General features: G+C 46.8%; 2 protein-coding genes across 3 annotated transcripts in view; one reads left to right on the forward strand and one right to left on the reverse strand.

The window, feature by feature from the left end:
* The window catches only part of PNOC (prepronociceptin), a 43945-nt gene extending 36503 nt beyond the window's left edge, over positions 1–7442 (reverse strand). Inside the window, exon 1 of the mRNA XM_083731778.1 lies at positions 7299–7442. The gene's annotated coding sequence lies outside the window, so the exon portion shown is untranslated. The remainder of the gene's footprint in view (positions 1–7298) is intronic.
* The window catches only part of ZNF395 (zinc finger protein 395), a 446083-nt gene that overhangs the window by 145898 nt on the left and 280135 nt on the right, over positions 1–20050 (forward strand). The gene's annotated exons all lie outside the window — the stretch shown is intronic.

Below are 20050 nucleotides of genomic sequence, written 5' to 3' on the forward strand. Positions count from 1 at the left end.
ATGACTTGCATGGCCTGAGGACAGTCAGGTTTTGCCACCAGGGAGCTTTTACGAGGGAGGGAGGCGACTAAATTGACTGGCCTTTGCGTATTACTTGTAGCAGATGCTGAGTGGGCAGATCAGGTTCACCAAAGCGAGCCAGGAGATGGAGCAAACATCTTAAGAAGGGAGTCTGCAGCATTTGGGTGGCGCTGTGGCCTAAACCACTGAGCCTGGGGCTTGCTGATCAGAAGGTCGGCGGTTCTGAGCTCCCGTTGCTCGGTCCCTGCTCCTGCCAACCTAGCAGTCTCTGTGTGTGGTTTGGGAGCTGCACGGTCAGGGGAAAAACAACACTGTCCAGGGTTGTCAAGACTGTGGAGAGAATAATTGGGTGCCCTCTTCCCACCTTGGATCAAATCTATGCTTCCAGGTTCCATAAGAAAGCTGCAGAGATAGCGCAGGATAGTGCGCACCCCGGAAATGATCTCTTTCAGCTTCTGCCTTCTGGAAGAAGGTCCAGGGTTATAAAGACTAGGACTAGCCGCCTGAGAAACAGTTTCTATCCAAATGCGATTTGGGTTTTAAACGCAGTGTAAGGAGTCTGAATGGACGTATACTGTATTTAAAAATGGAGTTTTTAGGAGGCTAACCAGGTTGGGATAGGTGGGATAATAGGCTTGTTGGTTTTGAATGTCTTATGAAGATTTTTCAATTTCGTTGTTCCGTATGGGACAATGACAATAAAGATTATTGTATCGTATTGTATCGTGCAAGTAGATAAATAGGTACCACTCCGGTGGGAAGGTAAACGGCGTTTCCCTGCGCTGCTCTGGTTCGCCAGAAGAGGCTTAGTCATGCTGGCCACATGACCCAGAAGCTGTCCGCGGACAAAAGTCAGCTCCCTTGGCCTACAGAGCAAGATGAGCGCGCAACCCCAGAGTCATCGACAACTGGACCTAACGGTCAGGGGTCCCTTTTCCTTTATTTTAGTTAAGAGAGAAGGCAAGGTAACCTGCTGGGAGTTTTCTAAAAAGAGAAAGTTGAGAGATAAAGGTTTTCCTCCTCTTCTCAACATGTGAGCATCTCATGAAGCTGAATGCTGGAAGAGTCGGGGACGGCAAATTAAAGTCCTTTATCCTCCACACAGTGCATAATTTAACTATGGAACTCCTTGCCACAGGAGGCAGTGATGGCCACCGACCTAGATGGCTTTAAAAGAGGACTGGAGAAATTCTTGAAGGACAGGGCTATGGGTGGCTCCTACTAGCCGTGGTTGGAGGAAGAAATGCTTCTGAAAACCAGTAGCTGGGAAGCCCAGGAGTGGTGAATGCTCTTGCGCTTGGGTTCTGCTTGTGGGCTTTCCTTAGGGTTGGCCTTCCCTGAGGTTGCATCCAGACAACCACTTGATTCACAATTTGTTCTGATTTTTTTGTGCGAGGCAGGCAGGGAGGTTATGCAACGCAGTAGCAAACAGTTGCTATTCCACATTTTCCAATTACATTTTCCTATGACTTTCCTTACCAAAAAATTCCTGTTTTTTAAAATAATAATAATAATAATAATAATAATAATAATAATAATAAATATAAAATATGATCATTTGAGTCCAGCAAAATGGATTCTACCTCAACAAGGTGTTGGACTAGACGATGATGATGATGATGATGATGATGATGATGATAATAATAATAATAATAATAATAATAATAATAATAATAATAATTTATTTATACCCCGCCCTTCCCGGTTCAAAAAAGCACTTTAAAATACTTAATTATAAAACCCTCAGAGTCCCTTCCAGCTTTACAATTCTACAGGAAAGGTGGGGGGAAGATGGGAAAGGCCATTCTTCAGCTGTAGCCCCTCTGCGTTGCAAGGAGAGGGTCTTGCGTTTCATAACCAGTGGCAATCAGTGCAGACAGTACTGGTGTCAGGCTCGTGGCTGGCTAAGTGCTGAAGCTTTTATTCCAAAAACCACTGTACAACCTCAACGTGGACCAAGCTGCAGGTTACACAATCCTGTGGTTCAGAAGAGAGCTCTAAGTTTGACCACTGCAGGGCCAGATAATCCCCTTCTATGATAAGATGGTAGGCACAAACTAATTCTATGGGCAGAGCCGCGCATTTAAAGCACAAAACTGCCCCCCAACCCCTAATCATGGGAACTGTAGTTTCTGGAAGGCGCCAGGAACTTTAGCTCTTTGCACTCTGCACATGGCTTCTCTAAAGCATCCAAGGAACCATAGTTTCTGCTGCAAAGAACTAAAGTTCCCAGCGCCTTCAAGAAACTACAGTTCCCAGTATTTGTGGGGTGGGGGAGTTGTGCACTTTAAATGTGCAACCGGTTCAGTCACACTGGGCATGGAGGTGCAACAAACTGGGGGTGCAACAACTATTACTTAGCGTGGAGTAAAACCTAGAGAGCATCTTAAAAAGCAGAGACATCACCTTGCCAACAATGGTCCATATAGTTAAAGCTATGGTTTTCCCAGTAGTGATGTATGGAAGTGAGAGCTGGACCATAAAGAAGGCTGATCGCTGAAGAATGGATGCTTTTGAATTCTGGTGCTGGAGGAGACTCTTGAGAGTCCCATGGACCGCAAGAAGATCAAACCTCTCCATTCTGAAGGAAATCAGCCCTGAGTGCTCACTGGAAGGACAGATCCTGAAGCTGAGGCTCCAATACTTTGGCCACCTCATGAGAAGAGAAGATTCCCTGGAAAAGACCCTGATGTTGGGAAAGATGGAGGGCACAAGGAGAAGGGGAGGACACAGGACGAGATGGTTGGATAGTGTTCTTGAAGCTACCAGCATGAGTTTGACCAAACTGCGGGAGGCAGGGGAAGACAGGAGGGCCTGGCGTGCTCTGGTCCAGGGGACCATGAAGAGGTGGACACGACTAAATGACTAAACAACAACAAGAGAAGTGAGGGAGCCAAATTTTGATGTTGCCCGGGGCCCTGCTGAAATCTGAGACCCCACGGTCTGCCACTGCCGTATGCTCTGCCCTTTGTCTCAGCGCCTGACACGCCCCCTCGGTCCTCATTTTGGAGAGTTGGGTGGGTGCAGCCATTTGCACATTTCGGGTCCTAAGAGAGAGTGTTGGGCAGGCAAGCGGGGGCTCCTGGAAGCAGATAGAGGGAAACGAGGGGAGTTCTGTAGCTCTATGGTAGAGCATCTGCCTTGCGCACAGAGGGTCGTGGGTTCAAATCCCCAAGGCATCTCTGGGTATGGTTGGGGAAGACCCCTCCTGCCTGAAATCCTGGACAGCTGCTGCCAGCCAGTGTAGACCAGGGGTCAGCAACCTTTTTCAGCAGGGAGCTGGTCCACCATCCCTCAAACCTTGTGGGGGGGCGGACTATATTTTGAGGGGGAAATGAACGAATTCCTATGCCCCACAAATAACCCAGAGATGCATTTTAAATAAAAGGACACATTCTACTCATGCAAAAACACGCTGATTCCCGGACCATCCGTGGGCCGGGTTGAGAAGGCAATTGGGTTGCATCCGGCCCCTTGGCCTTAGGTTGCCTACCCCTGGTGTAGATGATGCTGAGGTCATTGGCCCACAGGCCTGAAGCCATAAGGCAGTTCCCTGTGTCCCTAAGAGCATAGAAGCAGCAGCTAGAATGATCCAGAGACCAGAGCAACTTCCAAAAGAGAAGGCAACGGTTTGGAGCATTTTTCATTTGGAAGAAATATGGGTGAGAGAAGATGCAACAGAGGCATAGGAAATTATGCACATTGTGGATGGAGAGAAGCTTATCTCCACCTCCACACCAGAACACTAAAAGGCAGGGACCATCCAGAAAAGCTGAAGGCTGGAAGAGACAAATGGAAGGACTCCTTCAGCTAAGCTACAACATGGGAGACCACAAGATAGTCATCGGCAACTTCACTGGGAGATAAGGCGAACAACGACTATCAGTTGTAATTAATTTGCGGAGCCTCCAGGGTCAGGAATGGTCTACCTCTAAACATCTGCCAGTAGTGATGTATGGAAGTGAGAGCTGGACCATAAAGAAGGCTGAATGGATGCTTTTGAATTCTGGTGCTGGAGGAGACTCTAGAGAGTCCCATGGGCTGCAAGAAGATCAAACCTCTCCATTCTGAAGGAAATCAGCCCTGGGTGCTCACTGGAAGGACAGATTGTGAAGCTGAGGCTCCATTACTTTGGCCACCTCATGAGAAGAGAAGACTCCCTGGAAAAGACCCTGATGCTGGGAAAGATGGAGGGCACAAGGAGAAGGGGACGACAGAGGACGAGATGGTGGGACAGTGTTCTCGAAACTACCAGTATGAGTTTGGCCAAACTGTGGGAGGCAGTGGAAGACAGGAGTGCCTGGCGTGCTCTGGTCCAGGGGACCATGAAGAGGCGGACACGACTAAACGACTAAACAACAACAAACACCTGCTGCTGGAGACCACAAGTGGGAGAGTCCCATTACACTCCATTCCTGTTTGTGGGCTTCCCAGATAACCCAAAGAGATGCTGGATCAGCACCTTCCAACCAAATGCCTTTATTGGGAAACCCGCAAACAGGATCGGAACAATTCTCCCCTCCTGTCGTTTCCAGGAACTGGGATTCAGAAGTGCTGCTGCCTCTAACTGTGGTCTGAGCAAACACACCTTCTCTGGCGGAAGAGTTAAGGATGTGGGCATCTCTTGCCCAGCTGTAGCCGGATTGTGTGATTTTAGCGATGGGAGAGAGGCGGAAGGCAGCTCAGAGACCGGTGCGCTTGGGAGCCAAGTCTCTGTGCTTCCAATGAGAATTGATTCCCAGTAAAACTGCATCAAAATTGCCCATCAAATGCATATATATGTCTTTTTCTTCCTTTCTTTTTTTATGATCCAAAACATTGCAAAGATTTTGCTTTCTGCTGGAATCTTTCCATGTCAACACCAGGTTAACTAGCAGATAAGGCATGTGGTGGATACAAAGGTCTTGGGAGAAAAGCAATGACAAACCTAGACAACATCCTAAAAAGCAGACATCATTTTGCCGACAAAGGCCGTATAGTTAAAGCTCTGGTTTTACCAGTAGTGATGTATGGAAGTGAGAGCTGGACAATTAAGAAGGCTGATCGCCAAAGAATTGATGCTTTTCAATTATGGTGCTGGAGGAGACTCTTGAGAGTCCCATGGACTGCAAGAAGATCCAACCTCTCCATTCTGAAGGAAATCAGCCCTGAGTGCTCACTGGAAGGACAGATCCTGAAGCTGAGGCTCTAACACTTTGGCCACCTCAGGAGAAGAGAAGACTCCCTGGAAAAGACCCTGATGTTGGGAAAGATGGAGGGCACAAGGAGGAGGGGACAACAGAGGACGAGATGGCGGGACAGTGTTCTCGAAGCTACCAGCATGAGTTTGACCAAACTGGGGGAGGCAGTGGAAGACAGGAGTGCCTGGCGTGCTCTGGTCCAGGGGGTCACAAAGAGGCGGACACGACTAAACGACTAAATAACAACGGACACGAAGGAGAAGCCTGGGAGCAGGGAACCGCTGACCAGCAGTGTTCTTTAGAGCAGTGTTTCCCAACCTTGTGCCTCCAGATGTTTTTGGCCTACAACTCCCATCATCCCTAGCTAGCAAGACCAGTGGTCAGGGATGATGGGAGTTGTAGGCCAAAAACATCTGGAGGCACAAGGTTGGGAAACACTGCTTTAGAGGATACAGTTAAACCCTCCTTCTGTTTCACCCCCCCCTCTCTCTTACGGAATTAGCAATTACCGGTAGCTTTCCTGCATGTCAGAGAACCGGCGCCAAATGTCAACACATCTAGTGGGAAGCAGGTGCCGCCGATTTAACTGAGATACTCTTAATGGGAAAGCACATTAACCTCTTTCTAAAAAACCCCCAGAGCAAACTGTAATCATGTGCGCGTTGCATTTCATCATGAGGGCATCTGGAACTTTGATAGTATTTTAATGCAGTTCTGAGATAGGAGACGGCGCGCTCCTTTGTCAACGTGGCAGGCGCACCACATTCTGTCCATAGATCTACCTGCCTATTCTTTGCAAGAACTGCTCCCCCTCAAAAAAACAAAAACAAAAAAAACCCTCACAGTGGAGCTGCATTTGCTACAGATCTCCCTGGTCTACTGGATGCCTGCAGAGGCGCAAGTGGCGCAATGTGCATCCTATCGTAAAATTGACTATAATCGGCTGAATTATACGGTGCAGAGAAGGCGGCAGACAAAGACTCCAAACATTCAGCCGCAGAAATGCAAACCAGGAGAAGCTGCCGAGCAGAAGGGGAAGAAATTTGTTTTGGGGGTTCAAATTTGTCCTCAGGACACAGCTTAGAACATTTATCTCTCTGCGTGTGGCCCAAAAAGCATTGTTCTTCCAACAGTCGCTTCTGGGAATAAAGCTTTAAGATAAAGTTCCAAAGTTTTTCAGGGTTCCTTTTTCTTTTTGTTCAGAAATGGAGTTTTAAAATACCTGCTGTGGGGATTCTGGAAGACTGAGCGCGGAATCCTATGTATGGATACTCGGAAGTAAGTCCTGCGCCCTTCACCGCAGCTTGCTCCCAGGTAAGCGCGCATAGAACTGAAGCCTAAAGGAACTTGGATTCTAAGTTGGAGAGATTTCCGTAGGAAATGCGCAGTTATCTTTGAAGGGATTATTCCCTTTGCAAGACAATGGAACGGGGGAGAGCAGAAAAATTGAGAGGGGCAGGTCTCCTGTTAACGAAATAGTTCTAAAACAAACCTTTCAGAGCTGGCTGCTGAGAAATATCCACAGGAAGGAAAAGGGGGGAAAAGCAAACATTGCGACAAATATTTTCTTTCTTTCTATCTTTTTTTTTTTATATATATATGCATTATTTGCAAAATGCCACCTTGTTCCGGCTAAAACATTTCAATACATAGAGGAATTTCCACCCGCCCTTCTCTCTCAAATTGGGTGATTTTTTTCTGCGTCCTCCACCACCCAAAAGCGTTTTTTCTTTAAAAGGGAACAAAAAGTAGCTAGTTTATCAAAAGACAAATCCTCCTTCAACGAACCCGGTTCCAATAAATCCCTGTTCAAAGAGAAGGCGTGCTTTCGACTCTGCTGTCGGACCAAAAACAAATGTTTAAGCGGCTGATCTCCCTGAAGGAGAGGTTAAGGCGGGAGAAGGAGGTTCGACACCAGAGAACCATAAAGCCCCCCTCCCTCCCCAGTTCCGAACCCCCCCCCCCAGGTCCTTCCCACCCCAAACCTGCCAGTTCCAAAGCTCTGGGTTGGTTTGAAGAGCATGCAAAGCCAGGAACTCGCAAGCCCCGCCAAGACAAAGAGGAGAGGCTGGCAAATCAGCGCTAGCAGACGCCTACCTGCCCGGGTGGGATGCCTGGGTTGCACTGTTCCGTCTGATGTTCGAGCCTTGCACTGTGTTCTCTGCCGGAGTGGCCCCCTCTATATGTACACGCAGGGACACACACACACACACACACACATTAACATGTGGATCGGTGAGTCCAACCCTCTGAAGGAGCCACCTGACTGATCCACTGGCTTAGCAGCTGTGCGCCCCTCGGCACCCACCGGAGAAACCTTCCCGGAAAGTGTTTGTCACACTCCAGGAAGCTGGAACAATGGCACAGGGGCATCACCGGCAGCCCTAAAAGTGAGGCTTCCGATGGGCTCGGGCTTCTCTGGCTCTGCGATGCTGCTCGCTCGGGCATCGCTGGTGAGGTTCCCTGGGAGTCCCGTGCTTCCAGACCTCACCGGGCGCTGCCTTGTGGCGGCTCTGGTTATTTGCCCATTGGGGCCAGAGTTGCCTGCTCAGGCTGGCAGCAGCTGCGGGAGGAGGGCTGCAGAGGAGGGTCCCAGAGTCAATTCTGGTGTCTCCAGGTAGGGCTACGAGAGACTCCTCGACTGAAATTCTGGACAGCTGCTGCCGGTTGGTGTAGACAATACCATGCAGATAGGTGAATAGTCTGATGCAGTCAATGGAAGCTTCTTCTGTCCCTGTCTCCAGCAACTAAGGCACCCGCTGCCCTCCATCGCCTGCTTCCTGAGCCTTCTGACTGGGACACACTAAGCACAGAAAGCTGGAGGCTTCTGCATTCAAAGCATAGGTTCTGCCACTTAGCTCCTGTCCCCTGCCTAAGAGCCAACAGGGTGGAGTGGTTAGGGGTGTGTGGTGGGAAGCCCTGAGTTCAAATCCCACTTCTGCCACCAATTTACAAGGTGGCCTCAAACAAGATTCTGTGACTTGGTGCTTCCCATATAAAGCAAAGGTGTGTGTGTGGGGGGGAGGAACCTGTGGCTCTCCACATGCCTTTGGACTCCACCTCCCATCAGCATGGCAAATGGTCAGGGATTATGGGTGTTGTAGTCCTGAAATATCTGGGGGCCCACAGCTGCCTGATGCCAGCAATAAAGGTCTTGAGGTCCTGCTTGAGGCCTTGCCATAGCCACCTGGTTGGCCACTGTGAGAATGGGCTACTGGACTAGATGGGCCATTGGCCTGATTCAGCTGCCAAGACTCTCTTGTTCCAGTGGCCACAATCCCGGGAAACGGCTTTGACTGGCCGGCTAAACCAGGTGAGTTTTGGACTTTCCCTGCTTGTGAAGACAGGCTCAGCAGATGAACAAATGAGACCAAGAGTGGGTCCAATTATGATTATGATTATTAATTTATTATTTATACCCCGCCCACACTGGGCGGCTTCCAACAAAATATCTGTGGGAATGTTCAGGGATGCAGGAGAGGATATATTGTCTGATAATAGCCTTTCCAACTTGTGTTAACAAGTTCACAATTTAGCAGAGTAACATTCCCCTTTTTAAACTCGCAGCGGATGCGTTTGCTCAGGCTCGCTAAAGCCTCTATAATAACTGTTCTGGTGTTTCCCCCTTATTCCCTCATAAAAGATAAGACACAACATAGTCTTCTATAAAAGTATAAAAAGGTTTACTCAACACATCATTCTGTTCACAATCGGATCCCAGAAGGCAGACTTAGCTTAGAAAAGTAACATACACCTGGAAACTATCTCATAAGGAGACAGTCCCTTTGTCCTCTCTTGGTTGGAGGCCAAGAGGGCATCTTTGGCTAAGCAGATGTTGCTTCTTTGATGCATGTAGTCAAAGAGAGGGAGATGGCTACCTGCCCTGTGCTTTTGTCGTTACCTGCACAGGTGAGGCCACACCCACCTCTAGTCACATGCAGAGGAAGTCTGTCCCAGCCCAGAAGGAAACAGGAGGTTCATCTGCTGGCTGGACAAACATTCCTCCCCATGTGTAAACATGTTCACTCTAGGAATGTTTACTTGACTGCTCTTGTGTTTCACATCCCACAATATTAAAATACAGTAATGCATCAAACATTAAAAGCTTCCCTAAATAGGGCTGCCTTCAGATGTCTTCTAAAAGTCAGGTAGTTGTTTATTTCCTTGACATCTGGTGGGAGGGCGTTCCACAGGGCGGGAGCCACCACCGAGAAGGCCCTCTGCCTGGTTCCCTGTAGCTTCGCTTCTCGCAATGAGGGAACCGCCAGAAGGCCCTCTGTGCTGGACCTCAGTGTCTGGGCAGAATGATGGTGGTGGAGACGCTCCTTCAGGTATCCGCTCAAGAAACCGATCAAGAAGTCGGTTTCTGCATGTGCGTGAGGTGCAGGTGGGGCTCATCAACCTGGGAAGGAAGACCATCTAGGAGTAGGAAAACTCTGATCCCAAACCTCCACCACCTTGCAGGATATCTTCAGGAGAAGAAAAGGCTAAGGAGTAGACCCTACCCAAATCCAGAGTGGAGTCTCTAAGGGGGTTGGATGGCACCTTGTATGCCTCCTTCTGGCAACTCTGGCGCCAAACTGGTGGCAAATGTCTTGCTCTGCTTTCCTTTGGACTATATCAGTGAGGCTGAGAGGGGGGGGGTCTTGTTGTTCAAGCAGCTCAGGACCTCCAGACACACTGCCCAGGCTTGCGCCCCGGAGAGGTCACTTTGGTTCTGCTGACACAGCAGTTTGGCTTCACCCCCAAAGGCACACTCCATTGCCTCCCAAGTCAAACAGGTGACAACAACTGTTAAAAGGTTTGGAAAAGGGCAACTAAGATTACCAAGGAGATGGAACGACTCTGCTATGAGGAAAAGGTGCAGAATTAGAGAAATAGGAGGTAACATGGCAGAAGTTTATACATTATTCCTGGCATGGCGCAACTTGCAGGCCCAGACAGAGGGGGGTGGCTATATGGGCCACTTGGCCCGGGCCTCCGATTCCAAAGGGGGCCTAGGTCAGCATATTCACAATCACTAGGAAAGCATTTTTAAATGTAAATACTTAAAACAGTCCTTTTCCCTATGTGTTTTTAAAAAGCACTATTGTATATCCAGTAGTGATGCATGGAAGTGAGAGCTGGACCATAAAGAAGGCTGATCACTGAAGAATTGATGCTTTTGAATTCTGGTGCTGGAGGAGACTCTTGAGAGTCCCATGGACTGCAAGAAGATCAGACCTCTCCATTCTGAAGGAAATCAGCCCTGAGTGCTCCCTGAAAGGACTGGTCCTGAAGCTGAGACTCCAAGACTTTGGCCACCTCATGAGAAGAGAAGACTCCCTGGAAAAGACCCTGATGTTGGGAAGGATGGAGGGCACAAGGAGAAGGGGACGACAGAGGACGAGATGGTTGGACAGTGTTCTCGAAGCTACCAGCATGAGTTTGACCCAAATGTGGGAGGCAGTGGAAGACAGGAGGGCCTGGCGTGCTCTGGTCCGGGCGTAACGAAGACTCGGACACAACTAAACGACTAAACAACAACAACAATAATTGTATATCTATATTTTCCATTTTGTCTTTATATGCAGATACGGTTCAAGCCTTGAAATAAAATTGTCAGCATAACTTTTGTGAAAATTATTTATATACTTACTTATTTATAAGACTTCAGTTAACCCCTGGCTCTGCAAGACCCTGGGTGCAAGTGGACACAAAGAGGTTTTTCTCCAACTTCCATAAAACTAAAACTTGTGGACCTCCAACGAAGCTGAGTGTTGGAAGATTCAGATAAACGAAAATCCTTCCTCATGGAAAGCATAGTTAAACTGTGGAACTCTCTCCCACTGGCAGTGGCGTAGCGTGGGAGGTGCAGGGGGGGCCGGCCGCACCGGGTGCAACATCTGGGGGGGGGCTCGGGCTCACGCTCGCACTCGGAGTGCTAAAATCAGTGCTAAAATCCACGGGTTAGGGGGCGCAAATTACTTGCCTTGCCCCGGGTGCTGACAACCTACGCTACGCCACTGCCCACTGGAAGCAGCAACATCCACCGCTTTCTCCATCTCCCCCTTGTTGTCTCTCCCTTGCCGAAAGAGGAAGAGGTGGCACCATGCAGATGCCTAAAGGATGAAATGGGATTTTGTTGTTTAGTCGTTTCGTCATGTCCAACTCTTCGTGACCCCATGGACCAGAGCACGCCAGGCCCTCCTGTCTTCCACTGCCTCCCGCAGTTTGGTCAAACTCATGCTGGCAGCTTCGAGAACACTGTCCCACCATCTCGTCCTCTGTCGTCCCCTTCTCCTTGTGCCCTCAATCTTTCCCAACATCAGGGTCTTTTCCAGGGAGTCTTTCTCTTCTCATGAGGTGGCCAAAGTCTTGGAGCCTCAGCTTCAGGATCTGTCCTTCCAGTGAGCACTCAGGGCTGATTTCCTTCAGGATGGAGAAGTTTGATCTTCTTGCAGTCCATGGGACTCTCAAGAGTCTCCTCCAGCACCAGAATTCAAAAGCATGCATTCTTCGGCGATCAGCCTTCTTTATGGTCCAGCTCTCACTTCCATACATCACTACTGGGAAAACCGTATAGCTTTTACTATACGGACCTTTGTCGGCAAGGTGATGTCTCTACTTTTTAGGATGCTGTCTAGTTTTGTCATTGCTTTTCTCCCAAGAAGCAGGCGTCTTTTAGTTTCGTGGCTGCTGTCACCATCTGCAATGGTGGGATTAGGCGTGTCTTTATTTATTTCCACCCATTTACAAAATCTGCACCGTGAGCGGCGATCAGGTTAAGAGCCAGGCACCAGGAACCTTTGACCCCTCTGGATGCTACGGTTCCCAGCACCCCTGCCCATTGGCGATGCTTGCTGGGGCTGCTGGGAGTTGTAGTTCAGCACCACCCCATGGACCAAAGGTTCCCCACTCTGTTGCTTATATAGGGACAAAGGCAACCCCTCAGGACCATGGACAGGACATTGCAAGACCTGGATCCTGGATCTCGACTGCCACAGCGCCTGGTCAGCAGTGGCCAAAGGAGAAATGACCGCTGGGAGGAGCGCAGAGAGAATAAATGCCGTGTGCATCTGTAGCAGCACAACTAGACGTCTTCCTCTGCCCGGCTGCAACAAAACATGTCTCTCCCGTCTCGGTCTCTACAGCCACAGCAGGCGCTGTAACCTTCCAACAGTTTGACTTCACCCCTGAATGCGCACTCCTCCATTGTCTCCCAAGACAGACTGGCCAATTCTGGCCGGGGGCAACTGAAGCCATTAATAGCCCCCAAGAGAGAGATGGGTCACAGCAGAAGGTCACTGTCATCAATGGTCACTTTGGTGCTGGGACTTTTTTTTAATGTGGATGGTTGCTGGTTGTTTTTTTTAAAAAAATATGTTTTTATTAATTTTGTTTAGAACAAACATCATATAAAAATAAACATTGAAAAAGGAAAAGTTTAAATACAACTGTAACACTTTCCATATTGTTTATACAATCAATACAACCTCAAAATGTGGGGTTTTTCAAATCCCTGACTTCCCTCCATGGTTCCCATTATTTCCATTATTAATTCATGCATGTCCAAATTCAATTCTCCATCTATTCGTATCTAACTCTCTATCTTTCATTAAAATACTGCAAATGTTTTTTTTAGAATCCTGTTGATGTATCAGCCTGTTTACAATGCTTAGATATACATGCAATATATATTTCCCATTCATTTTTAAAGTTGTTATTGTCCTGTTTTCTGAGTCTCCCTGTTAACTTTGCCATTTCTGCATATTCCATCAACTTCATTTGCCAGTCTTTCTTCGTGAGTATTATCCCCCTCTTTCCAACACTGGGCTATCAATATTCGTGTGGCCAATGGTTGCTGTTCATTAATCACTTGTTTCATCCACTATGGGACTACTTTTGGACGTGAAATTATAGGATAACTTATGCATAAGGACATAAGAACTGCTGGATGAGGTCAATGGCACAACTAGTCCAGCATCCTTGTTCTCACATTGGCCAACCAGATGGCTGTGGGAAACCTGAAAGCGGGATTCGAACACAGGACCCCTTTCTCTGGTGCTTTCCAGTGATTGGTAGAATGTGGAGGCAGAGCATAGCCATCCTGGCTAGTAGCCATCAGAAGTGTTCTCCTCCAAGAATCCTCTTTTAAAGCCATCCAAATTGTTGGCCATCACTGCCACATGTGGCAGGGAGTTCCATAGTTTAACCATGTGCTATGTGAAGAAGTTCCTTTAATCCACCCTGACTCTTCCAGCATTCTTGGATGTTGATGACTTCTAGTATTATGAGAGAGCTTTGTGCCCCTTAATTTTTCGATATATTTTAAGACGAATTGCTATTTGCTGACTAGTTAACCGCAATGATATTATACCACCGTGGTTATGGCATTGATGCATTTAGACAGCTTATTTTCTATGAACCTCTTTGAGCACAAAAGACAACTGTGGAAAATGGAGTATATAGATGAATTGACTGTTTGTGTATCCTAGCAATGCCAGGAAGCAAAAATTTTAGGGCCAAGGAAAACTCAAGAGACACAGCTTATGCTATAGGGCCCTGAAGCTGACTTGCGGAATCAATTTGCAGTGATTAGCGTACCAATTGCATGCCGTTGTCTTTTCAGGAGGTGAATTTAGCAGCCAAGCACGTTGACCCCTCGGGTGCAATACTTTAACTCTCAAATTTTGCAGCGAGGAATGCCAATATCACATGCTGTTCTGCCTGTGTTTACTTGGATACAATGATAGATGGCTACATACAGCCCTTAATCTTGTCTTCTGAGCAACAGCTATCGCTGTAGGACTGACTTTGCCATGTTCTTGGAATGCTGGAGTCTGAGCGGAGACTTTGCAGTCACCGCCGCCAGCATCTCCTGCTAACAAACCTTGACAGCGGCTCACGTGAAACAGATCTAGGGGTCTTAGCAGACCACAAGCTTAGCTTGGGTCAACAGTGTGATGCAGCAGCAAAAACTATTTTAGGTAATGCTAATTCTATTCTAGGCTGCATCAACAGGAATACAGTGTCTGGATCAAGGGAAGACATAGAACCTCTCTATTCTCCTTGGTCTTTTGAATTCTGGTGCTGGAGGAGACTCTTGAGAGTCCCATGGACTGCAAGAAGATCAAACCTCTCCATTCTGAAGGAAATCAGCCCTGAGTGCTCACTGGAAGGACAGATCGTGAAGCTGAGGCTCCAAGACTTTGGCCTCCTCATGAGAAGAGAAGACTCCCTGGAAAAGACCCTGATGTTGGGAAAGATGGAGGGCACAAGGAGAAGGGGATGACAGAGGACGAGATGGTGGGACAGTGTTCTCGAAGCGACCAGCATGAGTTTGACCAAACTGCGGGCGGCAGTGGAAGACAGAAGTGCCTGGCGTGCTCTGGTCCAGGGGGTCATGAAGAGTCGGAGACGACTAAACGACTAAGCAACAACACTCAGCCTCCACTCCAGGGTTGGGGAACTCCAGACCTATATGTGGCCCTTCAAGCATCTCTGTGCGGCCCTCTGAATTCTCCCCAGGCCACGACCTTCTCTTGCCACACCCACTTCTGGCCCTGACACCGATAATGCCCTTTGTCTGCCTGACTGAAGGATGAAGAGTTGGGTCGGTGAGTGTGTTGATTGACAACTGTAGCTCTACCCACATTTGCTCTGGCCCCACCCACTGCTGCTATGTGGCCCCTGGAAGGTCACCCAGAAGGAAATATGGCCCTTGGGCTGGAAAAGGTTCCTCACTGCCCCTCACTGGCTCTCACCGTTATATGATATATGGGCTTGTTTCTGCTTGTTTTTGTTGGTTGTTTGCTGCCTATTGAGCCTCGCATCTTCCATTTAAAATCAAAGAGATTTCCTGCGCTGGGGTTGGGGTTGGGCCAGATGACCTCTGGGGCGCCCATCGCACACTTCAAGCCTAGCACAAAACTGAGAACAGAAAATTAAAGGGATGGTGTTCTTTTTTCTTTCTTTTTCCTTTTAAACAGAGGTTAATAAGCTTTTAAAAAGCGTTGTGGGTTTATGGAAACCCTAAACCACGCTGTAATTATGGCTCGAGATCAATGCACGGTAACCTTGCAGGAAGTTAACTAAATGTGGAGCGGGCTAAGTGGTGGCGATAAAGAAGTAATTAAAATGAAAATGGCTATTTTAAAAAAATAAAATAAAAAAGGGGAAAAAGTCCAAATGAAGGGAACTGCAGATATTATCAGTTTGGTCCAGTGGAAATGTGATTTGGGAGGAGAAGGTCAAAGTCTCCAGGAGCAGATGGCTAAAGAGGGAAATAATCACACACCATTAAGGGCACCATTCAGCCGGTGTTCAGGGAAGATCCACAGCTCAGCGGGAGAGGAGCATGCAGAAGGCCCCAGCTTCAGTTTGCTTAGGGTTGTTCCCCCCCCCAAAAAAGGTCATGTTTTTCACCACATCTGGGGCTTACAAAAAACAAAAATGTGCAAAAGGCAAAATTCAAAACACCAAAGCATAAAACAAGCAGCATTTATGTTGCAAAGGCCTCCTGAAATAAAACCACCCAAACCTAGCTTCCGATATTTGCATTATTAATCATCATTATTGCTATATTTATATTTATTTAATATCCCTCCTTTTTCCTGGATAGGGTCTCAAGGCATCTTCACCAAATGAAAACGGCACGGATAAAACAAAGAAAGCTTAAAACCTATGAATGACAGCAGTTAGAAAGTAATCGGATTCAGATACAATTAAAACAATGTTTTTTTAAAAAACAAATCTATTAAAATACGAATAATGAAGACAGCGCAGCATTATTAAAAGCCCTTTCCTTAAATAAATAAAAAAAACCCAGTCAGCTCCCAAAGGCCTGTTGGGCTACAACAGTTCTCACCTGCCAGCGGGAAGACAGCAAGGAGGGAGGCAGTTCAGCCTCACTAAGAAAGGAATTCCAAAGTTGCCTGGGAGCCACCACCAAGAAGGCCCTCTCCCATACCCTAGCAAGTGTAGGGCTGGACCCACTGCAGTGATGGCACAAATCCTCACTGGCAGGAGTCCATGGAGGGACCACTCCCCCAGTTGATCTCAGAGATTGTCTTGGTATCCTGGGCCTAAGTTTTGTACCCTATGACAATTTCTTGTAAATGGAATCAATAAATTTGGGGCTTCCCCTCTGGAGCAGGAGAAAACAAGCTTGCTTCATCTTCCATGTGACAGCCCTTGACATATTTGAAGATGGCTGTCGTATCTCCTCTCAGTCTCCTCTTTTCCAGGCTAAACATACCCAATTCCTTTGATATAAGAAAAAAAAAAACCTGCTCCTTTTCCCTTATGGGGTACCCAAGAGCCCATCTAGAGTTCTTTTGTAGGTTCTCTCTCGGTAGGGGAAAAATAACAGAGACCAACCCGAGAATATTGAGAAGCAAAGCAGCTAGTAAGCCTGATCTTTATTAACTGTTGCAACAGGGTGCTCCCCCAGACGCAGGAGAGAGGAGGACCACCCAGAACAAAGGTGTGCCCACCCTTATATGGTCATTTTAATCTTCTTGCAGTCCGTATAGTTAAAGCTATGGTTTTCCCAGTAGTGATGTGTGGAAGTGAGAGCTGGACCATAAAGAAGGCTGATCGCCGAAGAATGGATGCTTTTGAATTCTGGTGCTGGAGGAGACTCTTGAGAGTCCCATGGACTGCAAGAAGATCAAACCTCTCCATTCGGAAGGAAATCAGCCCTGAGTGCTCACTGGAAGGACAGATCTTGAAGCTGAGGCTCCAGTACTTTGGCCACCTCATGAGAAGAGAAGACTCCCTGATGTTGGGAAAGATGGAGAGCACAAGGAGAAGGGGACGACAGAGGACGAGATGGTGGGACAGTGTTCTCGAAGCTACCAGCATGAGTTTGACCAAACTGCAGAAGGCAGTGGAAGACAGAAGTGCCTGGCGTGCTCTGGTCCAGGGGGCCACAAAGAGGCGGACACGACTAAACAACTAAAGAAGTCCAGATCTCTGTGTATTCCCAAGTTTTGGAAAGGCCAGGCCTCACAGCTCTTGCAGCCCGGAGTCTTTTGGAGGCAATGAAAGGCATGCGTGTGGTTGTGGCTTCTTTGTTCAGTCCTGTCAACAACAACAGCCGCAGCCGCAGCCTCTTCGAAGTTCACAAAGGGCGGCTATGAATTAGCTGCCTATTAAAAGCCCCCAGCCCTTTCGCCAATACATCAATGTCAAAACACTCATTTGTTCCAAAGTGCCCAAGATTTGGTCCGAAAAGAAAGGAGCAGATGGTTAGGAAATGGCTTCTTCAGCTCAGTATGTGAAATTGGACAATAAAATCCCTGCCAGTGGAGAGATTTTTATCTCTACCATTTCTTAGAACAATACCCAAGAAAAGTGAAGGTATATAGATTTGCAAGAAGCAGAAGCCTCTTGCAAGAGGTACATTGTTTTGCTGGCGACATAATTGGGATTTTATGCTTTGAATGATTGCTGCCCAATAAATCTTTCTCCAAGAAGATCAAACTAACTAAATGACTTCTGTGGAAGCTGTGGGTGAAAAGTTGTGGGGAAGAAAGTGATGGGCAGGAAACAGAGGCTGGAGATGACATGACGACTTTATACATATCTATTGTGCAACCTAGGGACGTGGGGGCCCTGTGGGTTAAACCACAGAGCCTAGGACTTGCTGATCAGAAGGTTGGCGGTTCGAATCCCCGCAACGGGGTGAGCTCCCCTTGCTCGGTCCCTGCCAATCTAGCAGTTCAAAAGCACGCAGTGCAAGTAGATAAATAGGTACCACTCCAGCGGGAAGGTAAACGGCGTTTCCGTGCGCTGCTCTGGTTCACCAGAAGCGGCTTAGTCCTGCTGGCCACATGACCCGGAAGCTGTATGCCGGTTCCCTCGGCCAGTTATTTTGTACAGGGCCAGTCACTTCGCCTCAAAAAGGGAGTTGGAAAAGGTTCAGAAATATGAGTAAAAACTGGGTTACCTATGAGAAATTGTTAGGGGGAAAAGGAAATAAATGGAAAATGAAACCCTATGAGGAGGTTAAAGAGTATGTGAATGATTGGTTGCACTGTCACCAAGTCAATGAAATGTATAAACAAGATTTTAAAGAAAACGGATTTGATGATAAAAAAATCAAAATTTGAAACAGAAATATTAAATAATGAATGTAAAATTATGTCTAAAATGTATAAAATACTGTTGGAATGGCATTTGAAAGATGAGGAAGTGAAATTGGTAATGATACATTGGGCAAAAGACTTTGGATGCAATATACAGCTTAAAGAATGGGAAAGGTTGTGGAATGAAAGGATAAAATTTACAGTCTGTAATGCATTGAAAAAGAATATGATGGAAAAGATGTATAGATGGTATATTACACCAGTGAAATTAGCTAAAACGTATAAGACAAATAACAAATGTTGGAAATGTAAAGAAAAAGGAGGAACATTTTATCATATGTGGTGGGAATGTAAGAAAATAAAGAACTTCTGGGAAATAATACATAATGAGATGAAAAAGATGTTGAAATATACATTCTTAAAAAAACCAGAAGCATTTTTACTTGGTATTATAGGTCAGGATATTAATAGACAAGATGTCAAACTGTTCTTATACGCAACAACAGCGGCAAGAGTATTGTTAGCCCAGAAATGGAAGCAAGAAGAAATTCCGACAAAAGAAGAATGGCAGACAAAATTAATGGACTACGCAGAATTGGACACAGTGACAGGAAGTATTCGAAACCTGCGGGACCAGAGATTTACAGAAGATTGGAAGAAATATACAAACTATCTGAAGAGCAACTGTAATCAACAAATAACGCTAGTAGGACTACAAGAAGTTTTGTAAGGAGAAATATACGAAGTGTTACGAAGTAGATAAAGAATAGAGATATTGGTTATGATTTTTAAATGTAATAGGGAAGATAAGAAATGCATACTAAGAGATTAGATTGGAAAATTTTCAGACTGGACTGATGGAAGTCAAAATATTGAATAAGATGTAAAAATATGTTTAATTCCTGTTGAAAATGGTATGTTAAAAATCTAATAAATATATAAAATCTAATAAATGTTTTAAAAATCTAATAAACATATATATATAAAAGGAAAAGTTTCAGAAACAGGAAACTGCAGTGACCAAGGGGATGATGGAACAGCTCCCTTGTGATGAGCGGTTGCAATTTGTAGGTCTTTTTAATTTAGAGAAAAGGCAAGTAAGAAGAGACATGATGGAAGTTTAGAGATTTTTGCGTGGCGTGGAGAAAGGGGCAGACAGAAAATATTTTCTACCTCTCTCTTAAGACTAGAATTTGTGGGCATCCAGCAAATGTGGGAAGATTTAGGACAGATCAAACGAAAGACTTATTCATAGTTAAACTATGGAACTCCCTCCCACAGTAAGTTCTGATGGCCTCCCACTGGATGGCATCTGTCTGTCTTGGGAGACAATGAAAGAGTACGCCTTTGTGGGTGAAGTCAAACGGCTGAAAGGTTACAGCGCCTGCTGTGGCAGGAGAGACATGTTTTGTCAGCCGGGGCACATGAAGGCGTCCGGTTGTGCTGCTGCAGATGCACCTGGGCATTTTGTCTCTTGGCACTCCACATGTTCTCATTTTTTTATGGATCTGGTTGGCCACCATGAGAGCAGGGGGCTGGCTAGATCCTTGTGTCCAGATCCTGCAGCCAGGCTCCTTTTAGCTTCTTCCGTCATTGGACATTCTTTGAGCAAAAGGTCTTTGCTCTATTGCCCAGTCCTGGTGGTAACCGGTCCCGTTTTTTCTTTGCATTATTTTTAAAAATTGCAACCCAGCTAAAAATCCTCCCCCAAACAGACAAGGCCAAGGCATCAGCCCCAGCGCCAAGCAAAGCTTAATTCCGGTACTCTCCCCAGAT

This window comes from Podarcis gaigeae, assembly GCF_964106915.1.
Source record: "Podarcis gaigeae genome assembly, chromosome: 3".
NCBI classification, from domain to species: Eukaryota; Metazoa; Chordata; class Lepidosauria; order Squamata; family Lacertidae; genus Podarcis; species Podarcis gaigeae.